Below are 26997 nucleotides of genomic sequence, written 5' to 3'. Positions count from 1 at the left end.
GCAACCGCTTTAGATTTGGGGTCTTTTGGGGGCCGGTTGGAAGAATTGAGGCGGGTCTTCTGGCGTGGGGCAGGTCCTTGTAAATCACCCCACCGAGCACGCTCTTGGGAGGAGCGTGCAGGGTGGGACGCGGGGGCAAACTCTCAACAAGTCTCCAGACTTGCTCCCCGAGCACTCCAGCCCTGGTTCTCCGCACTGTGGAAGTGCCCCTCCAGGTCCCGCCACTGAGCTTCCCACCTGCCCTCAAGGGCCCTTCCAAGCACGGCTGAAGGAACTCTCCAAGGGAAGCTTTGCACACCGCCTGCATCCAGGGCACAGCAGGACAAGGCTGGAAGGCAGGAGAAGCGGGGGACTGCCTCTGGGAGACGCTGGCGCTCTGCACTGTGGTCCCCGCCTCAGGAGCTCTGGTCCCGGTGGTCCCCCAACCGGCTCCACCCTGATGGATCCCTCCAGGCAGCGTTTGCAGGGCAAGGGCCTCGGGGACAAGGACGCTCTGCTGGGAAGACTCAGCTCTGCTCTTCCTAGAGGAAATCTGGTGGACCCACTCCTGCTGGCTGCTTCCACAGGAAGGGTCTGTGCAGACTGCTGAGCTCAGGAAGGCGTCGCAGATGTCCCAACTGGCCCTGAGGGCACCTGAGGAGCAACAAGGTCCACACTGGAGGTGCTGCCAGCACCTGGAACAGCTCAGGCTGCACAACAAGCCACAGCACAGAGTTGACACATCCATCCCAGTCCCTGTGCACTTGAGTGTGAGTGCACACGTGTGAGTGTGTGAGCATGTGTGTGAGCATGTGTGTGAGCATACAAGTGTGAGTGCATGTATGTGTGAGCATTGTGAGAATCTGTGTAAGCACGTGTGTGTGAGCATGAGTGTGTGCAAGCATGTGTGTGAGCACATGTGTGAATGTGTGTGAGCACGTGTGTGCATGTATGTGAGCATTGTGAGAATCTGTGTAAGCACGTGTGTGAGCATGTGTGTGTGAGTGTGTGTGTATGTGTGAGCACGTGTGTGAACATGTGTGAGCACATGAGTGTGTGCTATGTATGCGTGAGCATGTGTGAGTGCGTGTGTACCATGGGTGTGTGAGCATGAGTGTGAACACGTGTGAGCGTGTGTGTGTGTTGCAAGGACACATAGGCAGTGGTCAGCTACTCTCTTAGCAAATGTGAGTAAACAACGTGGAATCCTAAGGCGCGGCCCTCATCGTACCTTGATCTCAGAAATCATTCAACTTACCCCCAAAAGTCAGTCCTTGGGAAACTTGTCAGAATCCAGATGGAGTCCCCGTAAGGCTGGGGTGGCTGGGGGTGGAGCGCGTGCCTAGCACCAGGTGCCCTGGGTTCAATCCCTGTCCCACAGGAGAAAAGAAGGAGAGAGGGGGAGGGAGGGAGGAAAAGGGAAGGGGAGAGGAGGGGAGGGAGGAGAAGGGAGAGAAGGGGAGGGGAGGGGAGGGGAGGGGAGGGGAGGGAGGGGAGGGAGGAGAAGGGAGAGGAGGGGAGGGAGGGGAGGGGAGGGAAGAAAAGGGAAGGGGAGAGGAGGGGAGGGAGGAGAAGGGAGAGGAGGGGAGGGAGGAGAAGGGAGAGGAGGGGAGGGAGGGGAGGGGAGAGGAGGGGAGGGAGGAGAAGGGAGAGGAGGGGAGGGAGGAGAAGGGAGAGGAGGAGAGGGGAGGGGAGGGAGGAGAAGGGAGAGGAGGGGAGGGAGGGGAGGGGAGGGAAGAAAAGGGAAGGGGAGAGGAGGGGAGGGAGGAGAAGGGAGAGGAGGGGAGGGAGGGGAGGGGAGGGGAAGAAAGCGAGTGAGCCAAGATGGTGTGAGGGAGGTCGGACGGCCTGGTGATGGGAACTGTCGTGGTGGTTTCTGGGGGCTGTGGCCCTGCACAGAGTGCACGTCCATGAGGACACCCATCCAGCCACCACCTGTGCAACCTGGGCTGTGGCCACCCTCGTCATCAGTTCCCATGACCAAAGACGATGGCACCACGCAGCTTGCAGAACACGCCTCACCTTGCCTCTGAAGACTTCCCGGTGCTCAGTCTTCTGCTCCCACCTTGGCAGCCATTCCTGAGAAGGCTCACTGCCTTTGGAGGGTCTGGGTGTCGCTGGGGTTACAGCGGACCCCCTGACTGACATCGCCCCAGCTCCCACCCCAAGCGGAGCTCCTTGAAAGGTAAGACGCCATAATAGGAAGTCCTAAGACCAAGAGACCCCTGTAATTTCTTTAATGAGAGATGGTTATTAACTTCAGTGAAAAAACTAAAGCTGTCAGCCGGGCACGGTGGCCACACCTATAATCCCAGCGGCTCGGGAGGCTGAGACAGGAGGACCGCAGGTTCAAATCCAGCCTCAGCAATGGTGAGGCACTAAGAACTCAGTGAGACCTGTCTCTAAATAGAATATTCAAAAAGGGCTGAGGCTGGGGCTCAGTGGCTAAGTGTCCCAGAGTGCAATCCCCAGTACCAAAAAAAGACAAATACAGATGGCAACTCTCAGGTACCATTTGTTAAAAATACTGACTTCTCCATCCAAGTGCCTTGGTACATTTATTAAAAATGTATTATATGAGGATCTCAAGTTCAAGACCAGCCTGGGCAACTTAGCAAGACCCTCTCAAAATAAAAAGTAAAGGGCTGGGCTGGGCTGGGGCTCCATGGTAGAGCACCCTGGGTTCAATCCCAAGAACCAGAAATAAATAAATAAGACTCAAAATAAAATACCACTGTTCAGAGTTCCAAAAGGAGGTCACTGTGCTTTTCAAAAACCTTAAATTCTACAAAGAAGCATGAGTTTGGGCCTTCTGGTGTGAACACAGCTGTCGACCCAGAAATCATTTGGAAACAACTAGGGGAATTTTTTTGAACTCCACTTTCAACATTGGGAGATAAGTAAAACCTCAAGAGCTCGGAAAATACACGGGGGCCGGAGGGCAGCTCAGGGACCAGCGCCCGCGGCAGGGCCGGGGCGTCCACGGGGTGCGTCCCCAGCAGACGGGGACTGGACTCACCTGAAGCAAAACCAGTCACTGCAGCACACGGGGGTGGGGGGCAGGCGAGAAGTGAGCCACCCGCAGAGGATGGCCACCTGCCCAGTCCACTCAGACACAGAGGTGTGACACCACGTGCCGCCCACAGACCTGCCGAGTTTGCAGGACGCTGTCTTGGCCACCTCGGTGGCGAGCCTGGGACCGTGAAGGCCACATCGCCCTTCCACACAGCAGCTTCCCGGGAGTGGCCGGTGGGGAGAACGGGCACAGAGAGGCTGCCAGGAGCATGCAGCAGCACCCAGACTTTAACTAAACGAAGAATACCACCAGGGGATGGCAGCAACGCAGCAGGGGAACGCTGAGAGCGTACATTTTACCGTGAGTGTCCACGACTCTTGCGAAGAAGCATTTGACTGTCCTATGAAGGCCGCCAAGCAGAAATGCAAAACTTCAGAGGGAAGACGGGGCAGGGAGACAATATGAGCTGGCGAAACTCAGGGAATGGAAGGAAAAAGAAATCCCACAGAAATAGTGTGGCAAAGAGAAGATGCTGAAGAACGTACAGGAAGGCACGCAGCAGACAGGAACTGGGGGTCAGACAGGAACAGAGGCGTTCACCACGAGGGTGTGCAAGGCACAGAGGACTAGAGCGTGCACTGGGGCGCCCCGGGAGGGAGAAACCAAGGCAGCGGCCCCCAAAGGTTCCCATGCTTGGTCCCTGTGGTCACGTGGAGAGGTGGGGGAACTTTTAGGCAGGGCCTGCTGGGCGGTGGTGAGGTCCCTGGAATGCCACCCTCAGAAGGGGCAATGCAGTTGTAGAGGGACCTGCCAGTTCCACAGGAGTGAGTGGCTACAGAAAGACCAAACCTAGCCCCTGGGTCTTCCTGCTTTCTGTCTCCCCAGGCCATCTCTTTCTTCCTCTCACATGTGCTCCTTTCCTGATGCCATCTGCCATGAGGGGATGTGATAGTAGGCCCTCACCAGAGCTGCACAGTGCCAGGGTCAGGCACTTGAATAACCAGAGCTGTTAGCTAGATAAACCTCTTTTCTCTATAAATGACCCATCCCCAGGTATTCTGTAATAGCAATATAAAACAAATTAACTTGAGATACATTTTAAAGATCTACTGCGGTTAGAAGGTTGTGACTTCTCACAAGAAACCATGGAAGCCAGAATACAATGAAGTACTGAAAGAAAAGAATAACCAATCCAGAGTTATTGACTGGGTTAGGAAGAAGGGGCTACATATGGACTCTGCAGGACATGCACCTAAGACCTAAGGGTAGTGAAAGACGGAGAGTGAAAAACAAGGAAAGCCAGCATAAAAACACTAACCAAGGGAAAGCAGGTGTTGCAATCTCCATACTAGAAAAATAAACTTGGAAGCAGAAAACCTTACTAAAGACAAAGAGGAATATCTCACACTGTTAAGACCATCAGGTTTTCAGGAACATGCAAGGATTCTAAACTTTTATGTGCCTAACAAAATAGCACCAAAATAAACAAAGCAAGTGTTTCAAATAAAAAATATACATAGGCAAACCCACAACCATAGTGGGATATTTTCTTATTCCCTCTCTCAGTAATTAACAAGCAGACAGAAAATAAGTACCGATATGGAATACGTGAACAAGCGGTCAACAAAATTGACTGAAACGATGTCCCTGCTTACCCAGGACACTTGAAACAACAGCCACACACTGAATCATAAAGGAAGCCTCAAAGATTTCAAAGGTCGACACCACGAGAGGGACATCTCTGACTGGGAAACCCAGCGGTTCTTTTCCACAGTGGCCCCCACACTCCTCTGTGGAGCCTTCTGGGACCAGCCAGGCCCGTGAAGAGATGATCTGGAGCCAGACCCAGCCCTAGAACGCAGGAGCAGATGCCAGGTGGCGTCTCGGCTGGGTTAGAAAGGGGGCCCTGCTTCCAGCAGCTCTGCTGCCTCAACATCCAGCTCCAGGTCTCAGAACTCCGCCCGAGAGCGAGCCGGGAGCCCACAGGCTCGGGAGGTGAGTGCTGAGAGCCAGCTTGGTCCCAGCTGACAGGCCGCCTCCCCGGTGGCAAGGGGTGGCCCCGCCTCCAGCAACAGCCCTCCATCCCCAAATGCGGTTCCCAAGCAAAGTGGCACCACGGTGGCCGGGTTGCTGCTGTTGTCATTGCTGTTCACCATAAGACAATAGGTGGCCAGGCACAGTGGCACACACCTGCAACCCCAGCCACCCGGGAGGCCGAGGCAGGAGGATGGGAGATCTGTGGGTGGACAGGGCAGTGCGTTCTGGGGTGCTGGGATTAAGCTGGAATAGGTTATGGTTGCACAATTGTAAGTTGACTTTAAAAAAATTGGGTCATATACTCATAATGGGTGAATTTTGTGGTATATGAATTATACCTCAATAAAGCTGTGAGAGAGAGACATCAGCACAGATCCAATAAACACACACAAGATACTGAAGTGATGTTATGCGCAACTCTATGCTGAGAGGTTTGGAAGCAGATTATATGGACAAATTACAACTTACCAAGCTGGGGGCAGATATAGATCCTAGATATTCCCATAACTGCCAAAGAAAATCCAGTAATATACACAAGGAATAACATAAGACAAATGTGTTCCAGGATTTCCAATCCATTGGCATTTGAAAACTTATCAGTCTCCCTCACAACCATAGCCAGCGATGAAAAATCATTTGAACATCTTAATAGTGAAAAAACTATACTCGATGCAATTCAACATCTATTCATGATAAAAGCTTGTAACAAACTTGGAATAAAATGCAACTAGAGACAAATAAAATATATGTTTCTAGGAAATAACACAGAAAAGATTCCACTGGAGAATAGGAACAAGACACAGAGTCCTGCTATCAGCATTTCTAATAACAGTGCTCTGCCTAGGAAGGAAAGGAAAGGAAAACAGTAAGGCATACAAGAAAAGAAAGAAGGTCAACATTCCTTACACCTATGTGCATAGAAAATCCAAAGTAATCTTAAGATTATTTAAATTTAGTGAGTAAATAAAGAATAATACATGAGTTTAGTACTATTGCTCTGAATCCACTTGAAAAACAAATATTGCATAGTACTTCAAATACCAATATCAAACAGGAACAGAAAAAATTTAAATGATAGAGTTTTCACTCCCAGAATGGAAGAGTTCAGCTCTTCATAAACCAACACTTCCGTTGATAACAACTATGAACTCTAGAAACATACATAAAAGTCTTTTTTTTTAAACTGGAAGCTCTGGGAATGAGTGACACCAAGTGCTGGTGAGAACGTGAGGCCCCTGGAACTGGGGGGAGTTCCAGGGCAACCACTTTGGAAGCAGCTGGGTAGTTCCTTAAGTTAAATATTAACTTAAGCCTGAGCATGTGGCTCCAATAAGCTTGAGGTCCTAACCAGTAGAATAAGGCACCAAAAAAGAAATAAAAGAAACACTGTTTGGAATGAAAGGAAGAAAACTTTCTGTTGGTAGAAAACATGATTGCTACCTAGAAAATTACAAAGTCTTTGAAAGAACTTCTAGAATGAATAAGTGAGTTTAACTGGCAAACACAGAGGATAGAGGGCCAATACACAAAAACCTATTCAATTTCTTTTTCTAACAAGGAACAACTGAAATTTGAATATTAAAAAAGAAGTACAACAGCACCAAAAACCATGAATTTGTGGAGTGTAAACCGGGTGAAATGCACTAAAACAACAAAGTATTGATATGAAAAATCAAAGAAGACCTAAATAAACAGAAAGATATCCTATGTTCATGGATTGGAAGATTCAATGTTGTTAAGATGTCATTTCTCTCAAATTAATGTACACATTTAATGCAATTGTAAATGATAATTTAGCAAGTCTTTTTGAGGAAATCAACAAGTTGATTTTAAGATATTTAAGAAAAAGCAAATATTTGGAATCATGAAACTTTTTTAAAAAAAGGATGACAAAGTTGGAGGATCTGCACTACCTATTTCAAGACTTACATGTAGTAAATACAGAGATGTGGTATTGGGAAAAGGATAGATCTACCCACAAGTGGTACAAATCCAGAAATAGACCCACACATTTCATATAATAAAATTTTAATAAATGTACCAAGGCACTTAGATGGAGAAGTTAATATTTTTAACAAATGGTACCTGAGAGTTAGTCATCTGTATATCTATATTTGTCCTTTTTTTTTTGAACCCTCAGGTGCTTAACCACTGAGGTACATCCCCAGCCCTTTTTAAATAATTTATATAGAGACAGGGTCTCGCTGAGTTATTTAGGGCCTTGCTAAGTTGCTGAGCCTGGCTTTGAACCTGCGATCCTCCTGCCTCAGCCTCCCAAGCCGCAGTATTACAGGCATGAGCCACCACACCTGGCTGCATTTGTCCTTTTTTGACAGTGTTAGAAGAGCAGACATTTACTGCCAGAAATGTTCTAAAACCAGATCACTCTGCTCTAACAGAATACCTGAAACTGGGTAATTTATAATGAACAGAAATCCATTTTCTCACAGTTCTGAGCTCCAACTCTAAAGTCAAAGTGCTGCCATCCGGCAAGGGCCTTCTTGCTGTGTCATCCCTTGGAGGAAGGCAGAAGGGCAAGAGGAAGAGAGACAGAGGGACCAAATTTCTTTTCATAGAGAGCTCACCTGTGAGAAAACAAGCCCCTTCCAACAGTACTGGCACGGACCATTCACAAGAGTAGCACCACCCACGCAGACCATAGTATCATTCATGCGCCAAACAAGCATTCTCGGTGAACTTGAACCCCTACCTTGAACCAGATGCAGGTTAACTTGAAATGTATCATACCCTTCAACCGAAACTACAAAACTTATTAAAGAAAATAAAGGAAAAAGCCCAAATGGCCTTGGATTAGGCAGATTTTTAGGTATGACATCAAAAGTGTGAGTCATAAAAGTCCTACAGAATGTATTCATCAAAAATAAGACACATCTGCTCTGCTAGCAAACCTGCCGAGGATGTGAGGAGGCGAGCCACAGGCTGGGAGAGGTCCACAGGACAGGAGGCCAAGAAGAGACTTGTGTCCAGAACACACAGAATTCCACAGTAAGAAAGCGGTCACACACACACACACATACACAACACACGCGCACATGTATATATATTTCTACTTTTAAAACTGGGCAAAAGATAAGAATGGACACTTCACCAAAAAAGGAGAGGGATGACAAAGAGGCACACAAAAGATCCTTGTTATCACTTGTCATTAGGGAAACGCACATCAGAACGACGGGGACTCTGACTGGCCCACACGGACTGTAGAGGGGAAGGTGGAAGGTAAAACTGTGAAATCTTAAAGGATAACACAAGAAAAAAACTCACAACCTTGGAGTGACAAAGCAAAAACGTTGAAAATATAACCACATTAAAAGTAAGCAGGAGGGCTGGGGAGAGAGCTCAGTTGGTAGAGTGCTTGCCTGTCAAGCACAAGGCCTTGGGTTCGATCCCCAGCACTGCAAAAAAAAAAAAAGAAAAAAAGAAAAAAAATATGCTGGGGCTGAGGCTCAGTGGCGGAGCGCTCGCCTAGCACTGTGAGGCATGGGTTCGATCCTCAGCACCACAGAAAAATAAATAAAGAAAATAAAGTTATTATTTTTAAAAAGTCCTTTAAAGAAAGGTAAGCAGTTCTTAAGTGCTACTTGATTCACATAACACACCACGCTAACAAATAAAGGGGGAAAATCACACAATCATCTTAATCCACGCAGAAAAAGCATTCGACTAAATCCAACATCTTCCAGGATAGGAACACTCAAGAAAGAGGAGGAAACATGCCAACGTAATAAAAGCTGTAGATGAAAACCTCGCAGCAAACATCACACTAAAAGGTGGAAGACTGAAATCGTGCCTCCGAGGTCAGGAATACAGTGAGGATGGCTACTTTGACCACTTTCCTCAACACTTCTGCAGGTTCTAGCCAGAGAAATCGGGCAAGAGAAAGAAATAAAAGTCCTCCGAATTGGAAAAGAAGAAGTAAAACTCTGTTTACAAGATGATATCATCTGGTATGTAGGAAACCCTAAGTATCACACACGCACGCGCGCTCGCACGCGCACCCTTACAACTAAAGATGAGTTCAGCCAAGAAGCGGGCCAAAGGCAATGGATAAAAATCAGCTGCATGCCTGGAAGTAACAGGGAACACACTGAAAAGTAAATACGAAACAATTCCATTTACAAGGACATTAAGAAGAGTAAAATAGGAAGTAACTGAGCCAGGATCGTGCAAGACTTGTACAATAAAAGCTGTAAAACATGGAAGAAATGAAGGACAACACAAATAAATGGAAAAGCATCTTGTGCCAATGGATGACAAGATTTAGTGTTGGTCTGAGGTCAATGCTGTCCTAACTGAACTAGATTCGATGCAATTTTCATCAAAATTTCAACAACTGTTTTACAGAAAGAGAAAAAAAAACATTCTAAAATTCATACGGAATCTCAAGGGACCCCAAATAGTCAAAACAATCTTGAAAAAGAAGGACAAAGCTATAGGACTCATACCTCATGATCTCAAAACTTACTACAAAGCTGTTGGAATCAAGAGTGTGGTCTGGGCAAACAGACAGACACAGCCCAGTGCAATAGATGAAAGAAACCCAGAAGCTACACAAGGCCCTGAGAAATGCCCAGATGATTTTTTAACAAGTATGCCAAGACCATTTGTGTTGGTCAGTCTCTGTCACTATGACAAAATGCCTGAAAAAAACAACTTGTATGAGGAAAGGTTTATTTTGGCTTGTGGTTTCAAAGGTTTCAGTCCATGCTTAACTGACTCCATAGCTTTGGACCTGAGGTGACACAGGACATCATGGTGGAAAGGCATGGTGGAGGAAAGCTGCTCACTTCATGGCAACCAGGAAGCAGAAAGAGAGAGAGGTAGCCAGGGACAAGATAATAGTCCCCAAAGGACACCCCCAAAGACCTGCTCCCTCCAACTAGGTTGTACCTCCTACAATTCCCACCACCTCCCAACAGTCAGTCAGCTACCATCCCTCTGTGGGCTAATCCATGGAAGAGGTCAGAGCCCTCCTGATCCATCCCTTCCCAAGATCTCCCAAGACATGAGCCTTTGGGGAACCTTCTACTTACAAGCCACAGTGCTATTCAGTGGGCAAAGGACAGTCCTTCCAACGAGGTGTGCAGGGAAAGCTGGACATCCACATGCAAAAGAGTGAAGTAGGACCTTACTAACACCACAGAGAAGGATTAACTCAACATGGTCAGGGACCTAAAACTGTAGGACTTGAGAAGAGAGAAAACGCTTCAGAACACTGGATTTAGTGATGGTTCCTAGGGTGTGACATCACAGGCACAGACCACAAAAGACAAAAATGGGTAAATTGGACTTCATGAAAATCGAAAAAATTTTATGCATCAAAAGACTGCAGTCCAAGGGGTCGGGACCACCCTGGAAAGCCCAGAGCTTGGAGTTGCTGAAAATCACAGAGGGGAGGAAGGAGGGCCCGCTGGGTTGGAAGGTCTGCCAGGCTCCATGGGGAGGGTCTCAAAGGTCCTGCTTAGGGTGACTGGGATGGGGGACCCAAGGGCACGGAAAAGAAAATTCCACGGGGAGTTTCTGGTGGGTTTGGTGATGGGGGTGGGCCGGTGACAGGGGAGAGGAACAAGTGACCCTGGCGGCAGGGCAGAGGGTACCACCCACAGGCTGAGGACCAGGGGCCTGCGGGGAGAGGGAGGAGGGAGCCAGCTGAGGGGCCCCTGAGGGCAAAGAGGCCAGAAGCAGACCGAGGAGACAGCAGGGGTCCAGCCCTGGGGACTGGAGGGTCCGCAGTCTCCACTCAGGTGGCTGGAGCCTGTCTGGACATTGAGGAGCGTGAGCAGCACCCTGGCTGAAGCGTGTTGGTGGTCCTCCACCATGCCCACATCATCCCCACTGCCGTGGGTGGCCTGGAGTACCGTCCCTTCCTGCCTGTGGGAAGCTGAAGCCGTTCCGGTGGTGCCTTGGCCATCCAGAGGCCAGGCCATGACTGGAGCTCAAGTGGCTGGCTTGGGACCAGGGCCAGCCCTGGGTCATCCTCGCATGGTGTCTGAAGAGCACAGCCCTGACCTGGCCACACGACTTCTGTTCCAGCCTCCAGGGAATACAAATATTGCTTCTTGGAGCTTTCGAAATTTCCTTCTAGACTTTGGGTCTTCCAAATTCTCCACAGTAAGCCCACAGAACTTTTATGAGTTGGGAAAGACAATACAAGTGTTTTAATAAACTAGAGACTATACCTTTCCTCCTGGATGGATGCCTGCTCTGGAGCCTGGCCCTGTGACCCCATCAGATGCCCCTCGGGCACTCAAGCTGGCTGTCCAGCTGCATTTAAGTGAAGCAATTATAAAAAGTGACCCAGAGATCATCGAAGAGAACAGGGTGCCATAGAAAATGTGGGGTTTAAAGAAAACACCCCAGGACCAGTTTGCTGGAGTGAGCCATGCAGGCAGCTCCCAGGAACCCAAGGCATTTTTAGTTCATGCTGCAGGAAGCCAGGTGCAGGTTTTGCAGTGTGGAAACCCTCAGCCGCCATCCCCTCAAACTCAGACTGGTCTTTGGGGAAGGGAAGAGGCACGGAGATTTAAAGGAGGCTGAGAGCCACATGAAGATGTTTCACAGAGCAGCAAGGAGGTGAGCACTAGTCTCTTCAAGGAGCCAAAGAGATCCTGGCCTCTCCAACCACACTTGCTGGCTGTCCAGAGTGGGCCCTGAGCACCTCTGCAGGATGGGAGAAACCCCAGGAGAAGGCAGGAGCCCCAACCATGAAAGCAGGCTGCAGCTGGGGTGCACGTGTCCACACTGCCAGGACACGGGTCTTCTCCCATGATCCACGTCCTTCCAGACCACAGGGCACCCGCCTGAGAGTCCGCCCTGAAGGTGCTGGACCATGGGCTGGGAGGGGAGGCTGCACCTGGAAGGTGTCTGTCACCTAAGGAGTGGAAAGGGACGTGGGTCAATGAATTGGTACAGGAGCAGGTACAGGGTGGGGGCTCTGTCCATGGTACTGCAGAGAAGCTGGCTCCTCCCTGGTGCTTCGGATTGCAGAAATGGGATTCGCAGCCCAGATTCTGTCCTCCGTGTAGGAAGGGTACTGACTGGGCCCCCTTCCCTGGGTTTGCTGCTCCTTCATGCCCAAGCCCCAGACCCGAGGTCTCAACCATACACCAAGGCCCAAGGAAGTTTGTCCCCCGCTCTCCTGGGACATCACGTATCCTTGAACAGGGTGTGTGTGAAGCTCTGCTCCCCACCCTACCTACAGAGGCACCTGCAGGCCAGGGGTTGCTGTGGGGACAAAGTTCTTTGGGCCTCTTAGCCCGGGCTGGACCCGTGCCCCAGCCTCATCTCACTTCCCCAGTACCCTGCCCAGGTGCCCTGCTGACCCCTCCAGGCTCCCGTCTACTTCAGGGACCAATGCCATCCTTGCCTGCATGGCTCACAGCAGGCACCCAGTTGACGTCCCCAAGGCTGCTGGTGAGGCCCTCTGCAGCCCTCTGTGGGCTGGGGCACTCCAAGGCTGGACCCCAATCCACCTGTGGAGGGCTGGCCTGGCTGGCCAAGCTGGGGGCCCACACTGTGCTGGCCAGAGCCTGGAGGCAGGGTGCCCTCTGTGCTGGGGCCCAGGGGAGTGACTTTAGAGTGTCCTAGAGATTGTAAACTCTGGTTCCCTCTGCACCACCTCCCCATGTCCCGGAAGAGCCTCAGGGAAGGGGACCCAAACGTTTTTCTCAGAATTTTGGTCCCAGCTCCTGTCCCAGCCCTGGGGGTGGAGGGCACAGGTGGGGTGGTGCATGGGGTCTGCTTCCTCCTGTACTGGTGGGACCAACTCTCCACCGACCTAAATCCCAAATCAGAGCCCACAGTGGGCTTGCTTTCTGCCCTGTGGCCCGAGATCCCCATGGGAATCAAAGGGACACTTCTTAGAGATCTACTAAGGTGGTTAGACACAGAGTCAAACCTCAGCAGTTCAGAAGCAAGGCCCTGGTCTTTGCAACGGTACACTGTGTGCACCCCATGGCCATGAGCGTTTCCACTGGCCCGATCTCAGCCCTGAACTACCTGCCCCCAGCTCCAACCAACCGCAGGCCAGCTCTGCACCATTAGGGTTCTCTGGGTTCCTCACTCCTGTGTGAACAGAATCACGGCTCACACCCCTGCATCTGGCTCCTTCCCTTGCACAACCCACATCCTGCACGTCAGGTGTCCATGGTCTTTCGGGCTGTGTGTCCTGCCACACAGGAGTGCCGTCATCTTCGGCCCATGCAGCGAGGGCACACAGTGGTTTTCTCAGGCTGGGGCTGTAGCGTAAAGCCGCCGTGAGACGGGGTGGAAGGCCTTGTGCATACCTGCCATTTTAACTCACCTCGGACGGACACCTAGGAGAGGAACTGCCGAGTCACATGCCATGAGGGTGAGGATGGGAGGTGTCCCCCAGAAGCTCCTACTAATGCAGGAACATTCAGAGGTGGATTGTGAGAGTTAGCACCTAATTGGTCCATCCGAGTTTGGAAGGGCTGACTGGGTGCTGACTGTGGGCAGGTGGGACCGGGCTGGACGAGGTGGGTCACTGGGGTGTGCCCTGGAAGGTGCATCTCCCCTGTGGCCCCTTCCTCTCTGTCTCTCTTGCTTCCTGGCCGCCATGAGCTGATCAGCTTCCTGTGCTGGGCCCCTCCCCATGCTGTGCTGCCTCTCCTCGGGCCCAGACAATGAGTTGGCCCTCTAGGGACAGGGACCTCTGAAACTGTGAGCCCCAAATGAACTTTTCCTCCTTAAGTTGTTCCTGTTGGTCCCAGCGATGCAAAGCTGACTAACCCATGTGACGGAAGTATATTTGGCTTAGTAAGAAACTGCCTGGACGTTCCCCTGCATCCTGTACTTCCACCAGTGGGCGTGAGGTGCCGGCCGCTGAACCTCTTCACTTGCCCTTTACATGTCAGCTTTCCGGGCGTGCGTGTGATGTCACCTGTGTGTGACATACAGGGATCCCTTTAAAACCTAAATCTCAAAACTCTCCCAGATTCCTCAGGTCCGGTCTTGACTACTGGAACAACCCCTAGATGCTGACAGCAGCTGATTAACCCCTACCATGGAGTGGCCGTCCAGGGGCATCGCCTGCGTACACACACTGCTAACCGTGGTAGACAACACAGGGTCTTCCTCATGGAGAGGGCTAGCGGGCCCAGAAAGGACTGAGCTGGGAAAACCTCCACTGGTCAGTCACCAGAGTCACACCGTCTCCAGGCAAGACTCTCAAACTAAGTGGCCAAAGGACGACAATGACACTTATCCCCAAGCAGCCTCCCCCACCAGGGCGGTTATTCACTACAGAGGGAGAAGAGGACTCACAGTGGTGAGTTTAACCAAGTGACGGGCATTCCCACCCTGCACCGCGCCACTGACCACGGGCAGGCAGGAGGGGTCCTGCCAACAGCACGCAGGCTCAAGGGCACATCAGACTCCAGGACTCTGGCCCTGACCTCGTCACAATTGCCAAGGTCATTAAAGACAGACTGAGTCATGGAACCGAACCAAGGCAGGCTACTGAGAGTGGAATCAGCACAATGGTGGTCTCTGATGGGCCCCGGCCCAGAAGAGAGCTTCTCCTCTGAGGGAAAGGGCATTGCTGGGCTATGCTGCCTGGAGAAGTTGGAGGAAGCTGTGCGTGGAAGGCACCGCACTCCTGCAGGAGGGGTGTGCTCAGGAGACACCAGTCACCGAGCGCTAAGAAGGCGTGCCAGCTCGCTAACTCTGCAGCTGGCCTTGGCCAGGGTACAAGGGAAGCATGCGCCCCGTGTGGCAACCCTTCTGCATGCTGACATCACTTTTGAAGTGAAGCATTTATAAAACCCTCCAACGGCGCCCACACCTCCTGGCTAAAAGGAAGGGAGGCCCGCCTAAGGTGGGCCCTGCCTCCTGCTCTGCCTGCCGCCTGCCCACACCGCGCTTGCTCCTGCGTTCCAGGCACCTGGCCTCCTTTCCGTGCCTGCCACAACAACTCCCTGCCCCGGTGCCCACTCCAGTCTGAATGGCCGTGCCCAGCGTTGCTGCATTAAGCAGTGCTAAGAGGCGGGCCCTCCAGGGCCCCCTACGCAGGGATCAGTGCCCTCCCACCCAGGGCGGGGGGCGCTTTGCCTTGCTGCCGAGTGGCAGGGGAAAGGGCTGTCTTGCTGGCAGAGCTGCCCTCGCCAGTCACCCACCTGTGGTTCCCTAATCTTCGCCTCTCCAGCCCCCAGACAGTGAGCGATGAGTTTCCCTGCCGGTCAGTCAGTCTGAGCGGCTTGCTTCAGCCTCGAGTGAACCAGGCCAGGGCCTCTGACTTGCTGCTCTGGCGGGGAAGTCCGGCCCCTGTACGTATGAGAGGCTGGTTCCCAAATGCCGTTCTGGTCCTTATTCTGACATCACCCTCTGTGAGGGTTTGGACATGGCCTGTCCCCCAAGAGTCCAGGTACTGAAAGCTGGACCCTGATGTAGCAGAGGGCACTGGAGGGACCTTTAAGAGGTGAGCCCAGGGAAGGACCTTAGGTCGTGGGGGGCATGCCCAAGGAAGGGGTGAAGGCCGTCTGATTTTGGATGTCCAATCTCCAAAACCGCGAGCTGAATAAACCTCTTTTTCATAAGCATCGTGCGTCAGGCACTTCCTCCTAGTGATGAAAGCTAGCCAGGACGCCCTTTCAAAGCCGAGCACACCCCTCCTGTCTGACCTCCGCTCCGCCCCACATTTCTTCCTGGCACTTCTCAGAGCCCACAACTCACAACATACCCCGCAGATGGTTTTTCTGTTCCTTTTTATTCCTTTCCTCTTCCCATCCACAGTGTGCCTCCGCTTTCCCTTCTGGGACCCTGTCACACCTGCCGTCATCTGACTGGGACCATCTCCAGTGCCCTGTTACTTCCCAGCCTCCTCCTCAGCAGGGCCACCATTTGCCCATATGGAACCTTTACATGAATGTGTAAGCAACCTACACAACTGTACGTGGCCATCTTGGCCCCTCAATTCATAGCACATGGCAACTTGGAAGAACTGCTGGGCGCTCAGTGTGGAATAGTGTCTGGGCAAAAGAGTCATGGAAGTCCAGCACTGGGGCACACCCCCTGGCCTCCCCCCAGGACTCCAGCAGGTTCTGTCTGGAAAGTCCCCCACAGGTTCTGGCAGAAGCAGGGATAGAAAATCCTAGGGAAACAGCAGTTCCTTCTCCATAACCAAGGCCTCCTGTCCAGGGAAATCCTCCCAGAGTCTGCTCCGTTGGGCAAGGGCATCCTCTCTGTCCAGCCCCCTCTAGCTTTCCTGTCCCCCTAAGAGGAGAAACCAAACTAAAAGAGTCCACAGGGCCAGACGGGATGGAAGGGTCCCCTCAGGGAGCAGGGGGCAAGGGACACGGGAGAGTGTCACCCCTGCAGGGACACTTGAGAAGGTCACAGCCTGAGACCCACGAAAAGCCTAGCATTCCATCAGAAGGCAGCAGAAGAGCCCATGGCCCCAGGTGCCCTCCACCTCCAGCTGCGGTGTCCTCACAGAGCCCACCCTACAGAGCTCAGGAGGGGCTCTCGAGGAGGAGGAGGTGGGGAAGCCCAAGGCCGGCAGGGAGCGCAAACCAAGGATGGCAGAAAATCAGAAGCCTCTAACGTCAGAGCCCCAGCTGACAGGGAACGGCCCAGCTCCCAGCCAGGTGAGCACCAGCCTGTCCAGAACGAAACTCAACGGAGCAGGTCAAAGATCTACTTGGCCTGGACAATGGACGTGGGGACTATGAATGAGTGGAGAGTCAGGGACAATCACCTAAGAGGCCCCTTTAAACAACTCAATCCTCCCTCAAAGTTGTGCTTTTGTTTGAGATAAGGCCCTCCAGAGAAACTCAGGAAGACCTGCCCAAAAGCCTGTCACTGACCCGGTCTTCCAGGTGGCCTGGAGTCCACCCATGTGGGTGGCTATAACACGGAAGTCCCCATGGATCTGATGCTCAGGTGGACGCCACCTCGGCCGATGAGGAGTCCCTCCCAGGTGAGCCTGCGTGCGTTTCCCCCATAGAGCCCGCGCTGGCAGCACCCCGCTCTGTCCCTGTGCTCTCCCCACACTTCCCTTGGACAGGCTTGCTGGCTGGGTGGACCCCACTGTGCTCATTTACACCTGTCGCAGAGCAGAAAGGCAAAGGTGCTCCCCAGGCACGGCAGGCAGCTTGCCCTGAGGCAGGTGCACAAGGGCCGGTCCCCTGCTCGCAGAGGTCGGTGGGGCTGGCTCATCACGCTGGCCCAGGCTAACTGCAGCCCTTCCCACTGGTCACTGTGCCATCTTCTGCTGTTGAAGTTTCACCTGGACCATGTGGCCATTGACAGGAGTGTCTCCAGGCTGTTGGGCCTGGCTCTGGTCCGGGTGCAGCCCAGTCTGAAACGTGTCCTCCGAGGAAAAGCCTGTTTCCCCAGTTCCTGCTCCCTGCTCCCAAGAAGTCTACTTCCCACCAACGCCCACAAGCCAGGGGAGACACCATCTGCAGAGAGCAAACATCAGGATCAGACTGGGATGTGGCTGAGGCCTCTGGGGCCCCTCCCCAATAAGCGCAGCCCACAGCCCCATCTCAGCTCTGCTTTGAGGGGCCCCGTCTAAGGGCGGAGGTACATGCTAAAATGACTAGCCGAAGGGAAAGTGACCAGCTGACTCGGGGGAGGGAGAGAAAAGAGGTGCACACCTGTGGACCCAAAACCCTGACTGAGAGCGAGTCCCGCGAGCCTCGTCTGTGCAGAGGAAGACCCTGGAGCACGGGGAGTGGCCAGTGGGAAGCAGTGGACAGAGGGCGAAGGTGTCAGGTGGACTTGGAGGTGGGGTGGGCCACCAGACTGAGGTCCACTGGGCCGGCCAAACCATGTTGGGGGCAGCAGACTGCATTTTGAGCTGAATGGATGAATGAGGAAGGAGGAAAGTACCTTCCAGCCACCACTCAGGTCAAGAAACAACTCTGATCCCCTCCAGAAGCCCCTCTGCACCCATCCCAACCACAGCCCTGTCCCTGGCCCCCTCGACAGCCCCACAACCCTGTCCTTGTGTTGCGTTTGTCACACCTGACCAGCCGCGCCCACTTCCTTATCTGATGTCCTTAAACCTCATCCCCTCTGCCTACAGGGATCTGACAAAGGCTGGTGGGGCTGCTGGCTGCCCCCAGTGGGGCTCCTCGAGGTGAGAGTGGGCCAGGGCTCCACTGCAGCGGGCCCTGTCCCCTCTGCTCCTCCCCCGGGGGGCTGCAGCATGGAGGCGTTCGGACGCTGCCATTCCTCTTCCCCGCATCAGCTGGACTGCTTCAGATGCGAGACTCTCCTAGGGTCAGGACAGATGCTGACCTGTGCCTGCCCGTCTCCAAGATCATGAGCTGGCTCTGTCCGTCTCCGCCAGGTGACTGACTGATCTGCTTCTGACGTTGCTTTTTAACACCAGGGTGAACTGAAGGACTCCCCGGGCTTCACTGCACAGCAGTCGCTGACTGTCCAGGCCAGCTGTCCCACCTCTAGCACGTGAGGACCTCCTCCAAGTTTCACTCCGTGGTTTTCCTTTCCTTCTTTTCTGAGCGGCCAGCAGGAGGGCATCCGCAGCCTGTCTCTCTGCTGAAGGGATGCCGGTGAAGCTGAGATTCCAAGCTGGCTGCTTCCAGGTCCATGCGGTGAGATGGGAGGGTGAGCCGGCCGAGCTGGCTCCGGGCGTGGGCAGCCAGCTCCAGGATGGGGGTCTTCTCAGGCTTCACACCTGTCCCCAGATCAAGGTCTCGGGCTCCATGTCGTTCTGCCCACTCGAGGTCTCCAGTGAAACACCTGAACCAGCGAGCAGGAGAACCAGCAAGTGCTGCCAGCACACAGACGTACAATGGCGTGCTCACCGCGCACTGTTACGTTTCCATGACTTCTGTCAAGATGGGTGCGTCCTGGGCGTGGGGTGGGGCCCTTGGAGTAACACTGCCATCACCTGGTCCAGCTCAGGTCTCTGGTCCCCCGAGACAGCAGCCCAAGAAGCTCCTGTGTCTTGGCCGTGGCCTTGGACTCCCCTGAGCAGTTGCAGCCCCGCCACCTTGAGGACAGGGCTCTGCACCTGTTGTCGGGGTCAACTCACTGCCTCTCCTCCAGCGGCTTTCCTCTCGCAATCTGTGACCGAAGGCCAGCATGGGGCCTCTACACTCCAGGCCCACTCCTCCTCCCAACCCAAGGACCCGGGTCTCAGTGGGCTCTGGAGAAACCCCCAGGAGTACTGGAGACTGGGCGGTGGCTCCTTCCACTCTGAGTTCACTCTTCTCCCTTGACCTGGCCACACCCTGACTTGGATGCTCCCCCTGAACTGCGTCTCAAAGACCTCAGCCCCATCTCCCAGGCGGCTCTGGGCTCCCTCCTTCTGCCACCATGGATTTCCTGTCCTCGTTGCCCTTTCTCCTCTGACCTGAAGTCCGGACCCGCTCTGGGCGTCCTGAGAAGATGCAGCAAGCTCCCGGCAGGGAGAACTCTCTCCTCCAGGTCCTGAGGGCAGGATTCCAAAGCTCAGGCAGACGTGGGGAAGTTCAGAGCAGGTATCGGCTGTGACCCGTACTTTCTCTCTGTGTCATCTTTCAACGTCTGGTTTCCGCTTTGAGATTCCAGGGCTGAGTGGGTGGCCGTCAGAGCAGGGCGAGCATGGAGGTGGTCACGGCGAGGCTGGCCAGGGCCCTGGGCCTCAGGGCATGGGGTCCGCGGTGCTCATCTCCAAGAGCAGGGCTTCTGGAGAGCTTCCCAGGTGACGGAGGCCACAGACACTGAGGGTGACCTATGGTCCCCAGGGACCTGCCAAACCCCTCCCTCCATCCTCCCCAGACATCTGTCTGTGGCTGTCAACTCGTTTCCCTGAACGTCACTGGAAGCTGAGCCACAAAAAGCAAAGCCTCTGCTGCTTCTGTGCACTCCGGGGAACGTGGCTCTTCTGCTGCCTGTGAGTGGACTGCATGTGTCCACAAAGGGCCGTCTCTGTCCCAGCCACCTGGCTATCCATATAAAGCCTCTGCCATGCTGGTGGCCTGGAGCAGTGTCCCCCTCTCTGGTTTCCAGGACTTCACCAGCTTGCTGGCTGACCCCTTCACTTTCCAGCAGTGTGGCTGAACCTCCCCGGTCTCCCCAGCAAGGGCAGTGAGTCCAGAGCACAGCTGGGAGGACCCATGGCTACTGCCACACAGATTGAGCAGACAGTGCCTCCGGCGGGTGAGTTTTGACCCTGAAGTTCCCACACACGCCACCTGCCTGACCTCCACCCTCCATCAAGGCTCTGGGGCAGGTTGGCCAAGTGGACAACCACACAGTACCACCTGGTTTGAAGAGCGAGCACACTCCTTGGCCACATCTTCAAAACCTCAATGTGAAAGGCAAAGTGAAACCCTGGCCACCTCCCCAGGCATGGGCCCAGGGTCTCTGGTCCTGGCATCTCTGCGCTGACCAGCAAGCTCCCTCAGGAAGGTTGCTCCCCCTCACAGCACCACCGTCAGTGCAGAGACCCCTGGCATAGCAAGTGAGGCCAAGGGGACACACCCTAGGATCTGCCCCAGCAGAGCCACACAGAAGTCCCCAGGCTGCCTCCCACCACAGCCCTGGGTGCTGACAAGTGGACGCAGCCATCACCTCCTGCACATCCACCAGCTCCTGCTGGGGAGAGGCAGCCAGACGGGTTTCCTGGGCCCGTGTGAGGGCAGTGGCGTAGCAGCAAGTGCCACAGAGGCAAACCTTCTGGAGCAGGTGGCCAGGGCCGTGTGTGGCTCTCCTGAGCTGTGGTTGGAGTATGTTCCCCAAAAGTTCCTGTGCTAAACGTGGTCCTCCCATGCCTACAGTGATGGTATGTGGGGTGGGACCTGGGGGTAAACAGGTAATGAGGTCATGCAGGTGGAACCCCCTCGATGACACTGGTGGCTTTATGAGGAGAGACCTGAGCTGGCACAAACTGTGACACCCTCCACCAGGTTAGCATGCAGCAAGAAGTCAGCCATACTCTGGGACTCCCAGAATGCAGAACCATGAGTTGAATAAACATCTTTTCTTTATCAATTACATGGTCTCAGGTATTTTGTTATAGCAATGGAAGATGAACTAAGACATCCATCAACTCCTCTCAGTCAGAGCTGGTCCAGTGGAAAATGTGGCCACCTCATGTACCCCTAATTTACTCCAATGGCCCCAAACTGCTGTATGAAGAAACAATAAACCTTTACCAAGCTTGGAGGACATGTCTTACCATCCTGTCTTTCAGGATATCAGAAGTAGATTTTTATACCAAAAAAAGTAAAATGTTCCACACTACCTCCTAAAAATTCAGACACTACACAGCCAATTCTTGCTTCTTTCTGTCATACGATACCTGAAATAGACGGATCTCCGTGGGTCTGGAGAGCAGTTCTGAGACTCGACAAGAACGTGCTGAGCTTTCTTATCTTCGCTCAGTGCCACATTCATCCGCCGCGACCTGGAAACTTGCACGTGGCAAGCTGAGCCTGCGCCAGCTTCCTCATCACATCTGCCGTCATTTTAATGCTGCCGTCAAAACTCTATTCCGGGTTTTCATATCCAAGTCTCACAATCTTAGAATTTCTGACACATTTTCTGCAGCCGCTCCCAATAAGCATGGTTTGAATAAAACGTCTGAGAGAATTAACAAGCTAACCAACTCAGCCTAAAATAGGGAGCGCACTGGCTCCCGGCAGGGCTTTCCAGAGGATTCCAGAGGCTGGATCTACGGAAGAACGCAGAAGCCTGGAAGGCTCGTGGTGGACACAGGGCAGCTAGCTGCCCAGGGATCAGGGTGGAGGTCCCGGATGGTCCCTGGTGGCCGCAAACGCAGTCTGCCTCTGGCACACAGCTGCAATGCTGTGGAGCTTCCTGGCCGGGGTCCCCACTCTGGGGCAGCCCACGTTCAGCGGTCTCTGCAGCGGGTGCAGGGGCCCAGCTGCTTGCCTCATTTGGGGCAATTACTGTTGGGAGGTGTCTCCAACAGCTGCTGTTGATGCAGGAATGTCCAGAGATGAACTGAGGGACGGAGAGCTGAGACCTCACCAGCCTGCCCTCCTTTCAAGGGACTGACCGGCTGCTGAGGGTGGGCAGGTGGGGCGTGCTGGAGGAGATGGGCAGTGGGGGTGTGCCCGGGAAGGGGGCATCTGCCCTGCAGCCCCTTTCCCTCTCTCTCTCTGCTTCCTGACTGCCACAAGCTGAGCAGCTTCTCTCTGCTGGGCCCTGCCACCACCACGTGCAGCCCAGAGCCAGGGAGTTAGCTGTCTGTGGACGAGGCCCTCCGAAACCGTGGGCTGAAAGTGCACTTCTCCTCTACGTTGTATTGCAGTAGCAGTAAAGAAAAGCTGACGGATACTCCCTCAGAGGACTGCCCCGGATCCGGGTCCTGGGGTCAGCTGAGGCTTCCGTGGCACCTGCAGGACAGCCAGCTGCCCTCTCTGCCAGTCCTGCCCCAGGGATGCGTACAGCCAAGTCCTTCACAACCTTACCTGCTCACCGTGCGGGGCTCCTATCCCAGATGTGTGAGACACACCACTTCCTTGGCCTTTGTCACTTCTGCCTATTTCCTCTGCCTTTGAGGAAGGGGCTACCCTGGTCTGTCCTTGCCTCCCCCACCCCACGAACTCCGAGGACCTCGCCTAGGTTCCACAGGCACTCCCCGAGGAGAGTAAGTCCCACAAAACTGTCTCATAAGAAGGGCCGTTGCCCCATTTTCTGTAAAAATCAATGAGAAAATCATTCTTTTCTCAAATCCCAACTTGGCAAGCATCCTTCTCTCTCCTGAATGAGCCCAGAGCATCCTGATTTTCCCTATGTGGTGCATGCGGAGCCCGCCTGGGTGATTCTGTCTCCGGAAGCTGATTCTCCACATTAGCTTAACATGCTAATTATAACAGATCATGGGAAAGTCAAGCAGTCCTGCAATTGTAAGTCACACATCAGGTGAAATTCTTGCCAGGAAAATTCTAAGAACCTAACACTGGAGAAATAAAACCAAAGTCATTGCTGAGGTAAAAGGTCTTAAAGATTGTTTTGCAGAAACAGAATTTCCAGAGACCAAGTCCAGTGGTCCAAGGAATCCCTCAACCTGAGTGGAATAGTCTGTCTCCCTCTCTGTGAGCTCAGCGGGGATGAGGGCACTGTCACCTGTGATGGGTCCACTGCCCCAGGTCAAGTGAGCCCCCACAGGGGAGGTGAGCACCCACAAAGGAGGTGAGCACCCACAGGGGAGGTGAGCACCCACAGGGGAGGTAAGCACCCACAGGGGAGGTGAGCACCCACACGGGAGGTGAGCACCCACAGAGGAGGTGAGCACCCACAGGGGAGGTGAGCACCCACGGTCAGGTGAGCACCCACAGAGGAGGTGAGCACCCACAGGGGAGGTGAGCACCCACACAGGAGGTGAGCACCCACACAGGAGGTGAGCACCCACGGTCAGGTGAGCACCCACAGGTCAGGTGAGCACCCACAGGGGAGGTGAGCACCCATAGGGGAGGTGAGCACCCATGGTCAGGTGAGCACCCACAGGGGAGGTGAGCACCACAGGGGAGGTGAGCATCCACAGGGGAGGTAAGCACCCATGGTCAGGTGAGCACCCACAGGGGAGGTGAGCACCCACAGGGGAGGTGAGCACCCACAGGGGAGGTAAGCACCCATGGTCAGGTGAGCACCCACAGGGGAGGTGAGCACCCACAGAGGAGGTGAGCACCCACGGTCAGGTGAGCACCCACAGGTCAGGTGAGCACCCACAGGGGAGGTGAGCACCCATAGGGGAGGTGAGCACCCACGGTCAGGTGAGCACCCACAGTCAGGTGAGCACCCACAAAGGAGGTGAGCACCCACAGCGGAGGTGAGCACCCACAGCGGAGGTGAGCACCCATGGTCAGGTGAGCACCCACAGGGGAGGTGAGCACCCACAGGGGAGGTGAGTGCCACAGGACAGGCGAGCCATAGATGACTGCATCTGCATGTATACACACTCACGCGCTTCCATTAAAAATAAGCTCATTTATGTTTCTATAAGGGCAACGTATATGAATTCAAAAACTCAAACAGCATAAAAGAAACGTGTCCCCTCCCCCTAGCCCACCAAGAAGGGTCTCACTGCAAACACGGCACCACCAGGCAGAGGCACCCCCACCTTGCTCCCCCACCCCACTGGGGATCTGACCCAGGAGTGATCCACCAACGAGCCATGTCCCCAGACCTTTTTATTTTTTGTTTTGAGACAGAGTCTTGCTAAGTTGCTGAGGCTGGCCTCGAACTTGCCATCCTCTGACTCAGCTTCCAGAGCCCTAGGATTACAGCGTGGCCTCTGCACCTGGCCCCCACTGCGGTGTTCTGAAACGCTCCTGGGTGGAGCTTCCCTGGTCTGCTGCAGGCCTCTCCCACCAGTCCCTGCCTCCACGGAGCAGAGGCTCAGCAGTGCAGGGGGTGGCCCAGGGCTACACTTCCCCTCCAAGAGTCTCCGAAGTCCTTTGTAGACGGATGCCCGGACAAACCACTTGAGCGGGACTTCAAGGCGGAGTCCTTGAAGGCTGCGGCTCCAGTGTGAGGTGGTGTGACACTGAGCAGACAGGCAGGGTGGCCTCCCAGAGCAGGCTGCAGTTTGTTCTCCACCGGGGGTCTGGAGGCCGCACCCCTGGGTCGGGGAGTTCACTCAGAGGTGGGGCCACGCGCCTTCCCTCAGGGTGCACTTCAATCCCGAGAGCGCCACTGCCTCTGTAGAGACTCCCAGAGCGGAGCTTGTCCCACCAGGGCCCTGGCTGGCCTCCACGTGTACAGTGACGGTGGGAAGGCCCAACAGACTCTGTTCCCTCTACAGAGGGCCACGCAGGGCCCCCAGGGGTGCACTGGCCCACACAGGCCACTGAGCCTGCCCAGAGGACTCCGTGTGGGGTGCCCACCCCCGCCCATGGGGATCCTCAGAGCTGCACTGGCAGCCTGGAGAGTCAGCCTCAGGCCGAGCGGAGATGCCGGCGTCCCCTCTTTCCCCGGTGGCAGAAGAGGACTGCAAAGCAGTGGGAAGGTGCCTCTGGGTGGTCCTCAGAGACACGCGGCCTGTACAGCCAGGAGCCCGGCCAGAGGGAAAATGGGTGTCCCCCGTGTCAAAGCCAGCACCTCACCACAGGGGCTCTTCTCCTTCTGAAAGTTAATAAAAAAAATGTCACCAACCAGAAGCTTCAGGAAGGAAAAAAGAAAGTGCCCTCTCCCCTGAGAAACGGCTTCTTCCAGGCCATGCTCCAGGGTGGGGACCCCTCAGAGGCCCGCGTCTTACTTAGAAACCTGGCCATGAAACCAGCCCAAGCTTCTGAGATCTCGGCGGAGTAAAGGTCATCCTAGATCTTACCCCCGAGCCGGAAAGCATCCAAGAGAGTCAGACAGACAGCTACAGGAAAGCTAAAAGTGTGTGCAAACAAAAACAGCAATCCAAGTCAGAAGATGGCAACCTGCGGCCCACCAAAGCAGGGCCCGGGGGCCACGGCGGAGGTGGCCTCAACGCTGAAGGCCCAAAGCTCTCGGAGCCAACAGGTAATGGATAGGGTCCAACAGGAGTTAAAAACGGGCTGAGCATACACAGGCAATTTTCCAAATGGCCAAATAATAAAATGAAAAGATAGTCAATGTCTCCAGCAGTTAAGAGGAATTAAAATCAAAGTGACAAAAAGCTTTGTTCTACCTGTCAGACTTCCAGAGACGAAGACCGTTCAGAGCTGGCACAAAGCTAGGAAAATGTCACCACCGAGGTTGGATGGCAAGTTAGAGCAGAGCTCCAGAGGGCATTTTGGCAAAAGGCCCCATGGCCTCTGCCCCAGCAGACTGTCATCTAGGAAGCTGTTCTAGGGACCCAGAGCTATTCCAAGGACATCAGAGCTGTTCGTCACTCACTGGGTTACAGGCGGCTTAGAGCTGAGCGAGGTGGTGCACAGCTGTAATCCCAGCCACACAGGAGGCAGAGGCAAGAGTGTCACTCGCTGGAGGCCACACTCAGGAACTCAACGAGGCCCTAAGCAACTGAGCGAGACCCTGTCTCAAAATAAAAATTAAAAAGGGCTGGGGATGTTACTGAGTGGTAAAGCACCCCTGGGTTCAATCCCCAGTACTGTTTAGAAACATGCCAAAATATTAACAGTCCATATCTTGGGGGTGGTGATTTTATTAATTATTCCCCCCAGGTTTAGTAATAAGTATTAACTTATGAGAAAAAAAAAAACAACTTGTTTCTTGTAAACAATTTACTGAGACATTAAAATATTTTAAGGGGTTTCCTGACCCCAAAATTTGACCCCAACTCCCCTTCTCATTCTCTGGGGTTTTGACCCTATCCAATCTCTATACTTCCGGGTCAGGAAAGGAACCCCTAGTACCTCAGATCCTCCAGGAGTGGATACTAGGGACCCAGGGCAGGTCTGGCTCTTCCCTGCCAGTACCAGAGGCTCCTGAGGCACCCCCAAGCCTGGACAGGTATCTCCAGGCCATTTAATAAGGCAAACAAAACTGGCAGGGGACTTTCAAGTCTCATGGCCAGTGAACAGCAGACACACAAGACGGGACCTCAATCCAGAGCCAGTTCTAGAAGACAGCACCCCATCTCTTTCCTCCCCTGTACCAGGCCAGGCGGGCACGTGGGAGGCCACCCTCAGGACTTCCCCCACTCTTTCCCCGCCATGACCCTGGAGGTTACTTGTCCAGTTGCGGCAGAGGGGTGTGGGCTGAGGCTAGGGGAGCTAAGGTGTGTGGCAGCAAGCGCAGGCACAGAAACGTTCAGCAAAGGGGAGCCAAAGTCAGCAGGAGGCCCGGGCAGCACAGGCAGCGTGGGGGGCCGGGGTCGGGGGTGGGGGGCAGCAGAAGGCTTCCAGCACAGGGAGGCCAGGCTCAACCCCCAGCTCTGTGCAAACCTGCTCAGGGAACCAAGGCATCTCTGGCAGCCCAAGGAAGTGGAGGGCCGGGCTGGGCCGCTGCCAGGCACCCAGGGGCACTCCACACCCGGTAGCGTCTAGCAACGCGGCAGCTTAGGACAG

At 54.0% G+C, this 26997-nt stretch overlaps 1 long non-coding RNA gene across 1 annotated transcript; it reads left to right on the top strand.

The window, feature by feature from the left end:
• Positions 1-19504: 19504 nt before the first annotated feature.
• LOC306645533 lies at positions 19505-23477 on the top strand. The gene is made up of 3 exons (XR_013759683.1): positions 19505-23169; positions 23321-23358; positions 23397-23477. It is a non-coding gene; the product is annotated as an uncharacterized lncRNA (long non-coding RNA).
• Positions 23478-26997: the final 3520 nt, after the last annotated feature.

Source organism: Sciurus vulgaris, assembly GCF_902686455.1.
Source record: "Sciurus vulgaris genome assembly, chromosome: 15".
NCBI lineage: Eukaryota > Metazoa > Chordata > Mammalia > Rodentia > Sciuridae > Sciurus > Sciurus vulgaris.
The sequence above is the reverse complement of the archived record's forward strand: the minus strand, read 5'-3'. Positions and strand labels throughout refer to the sequence as shown.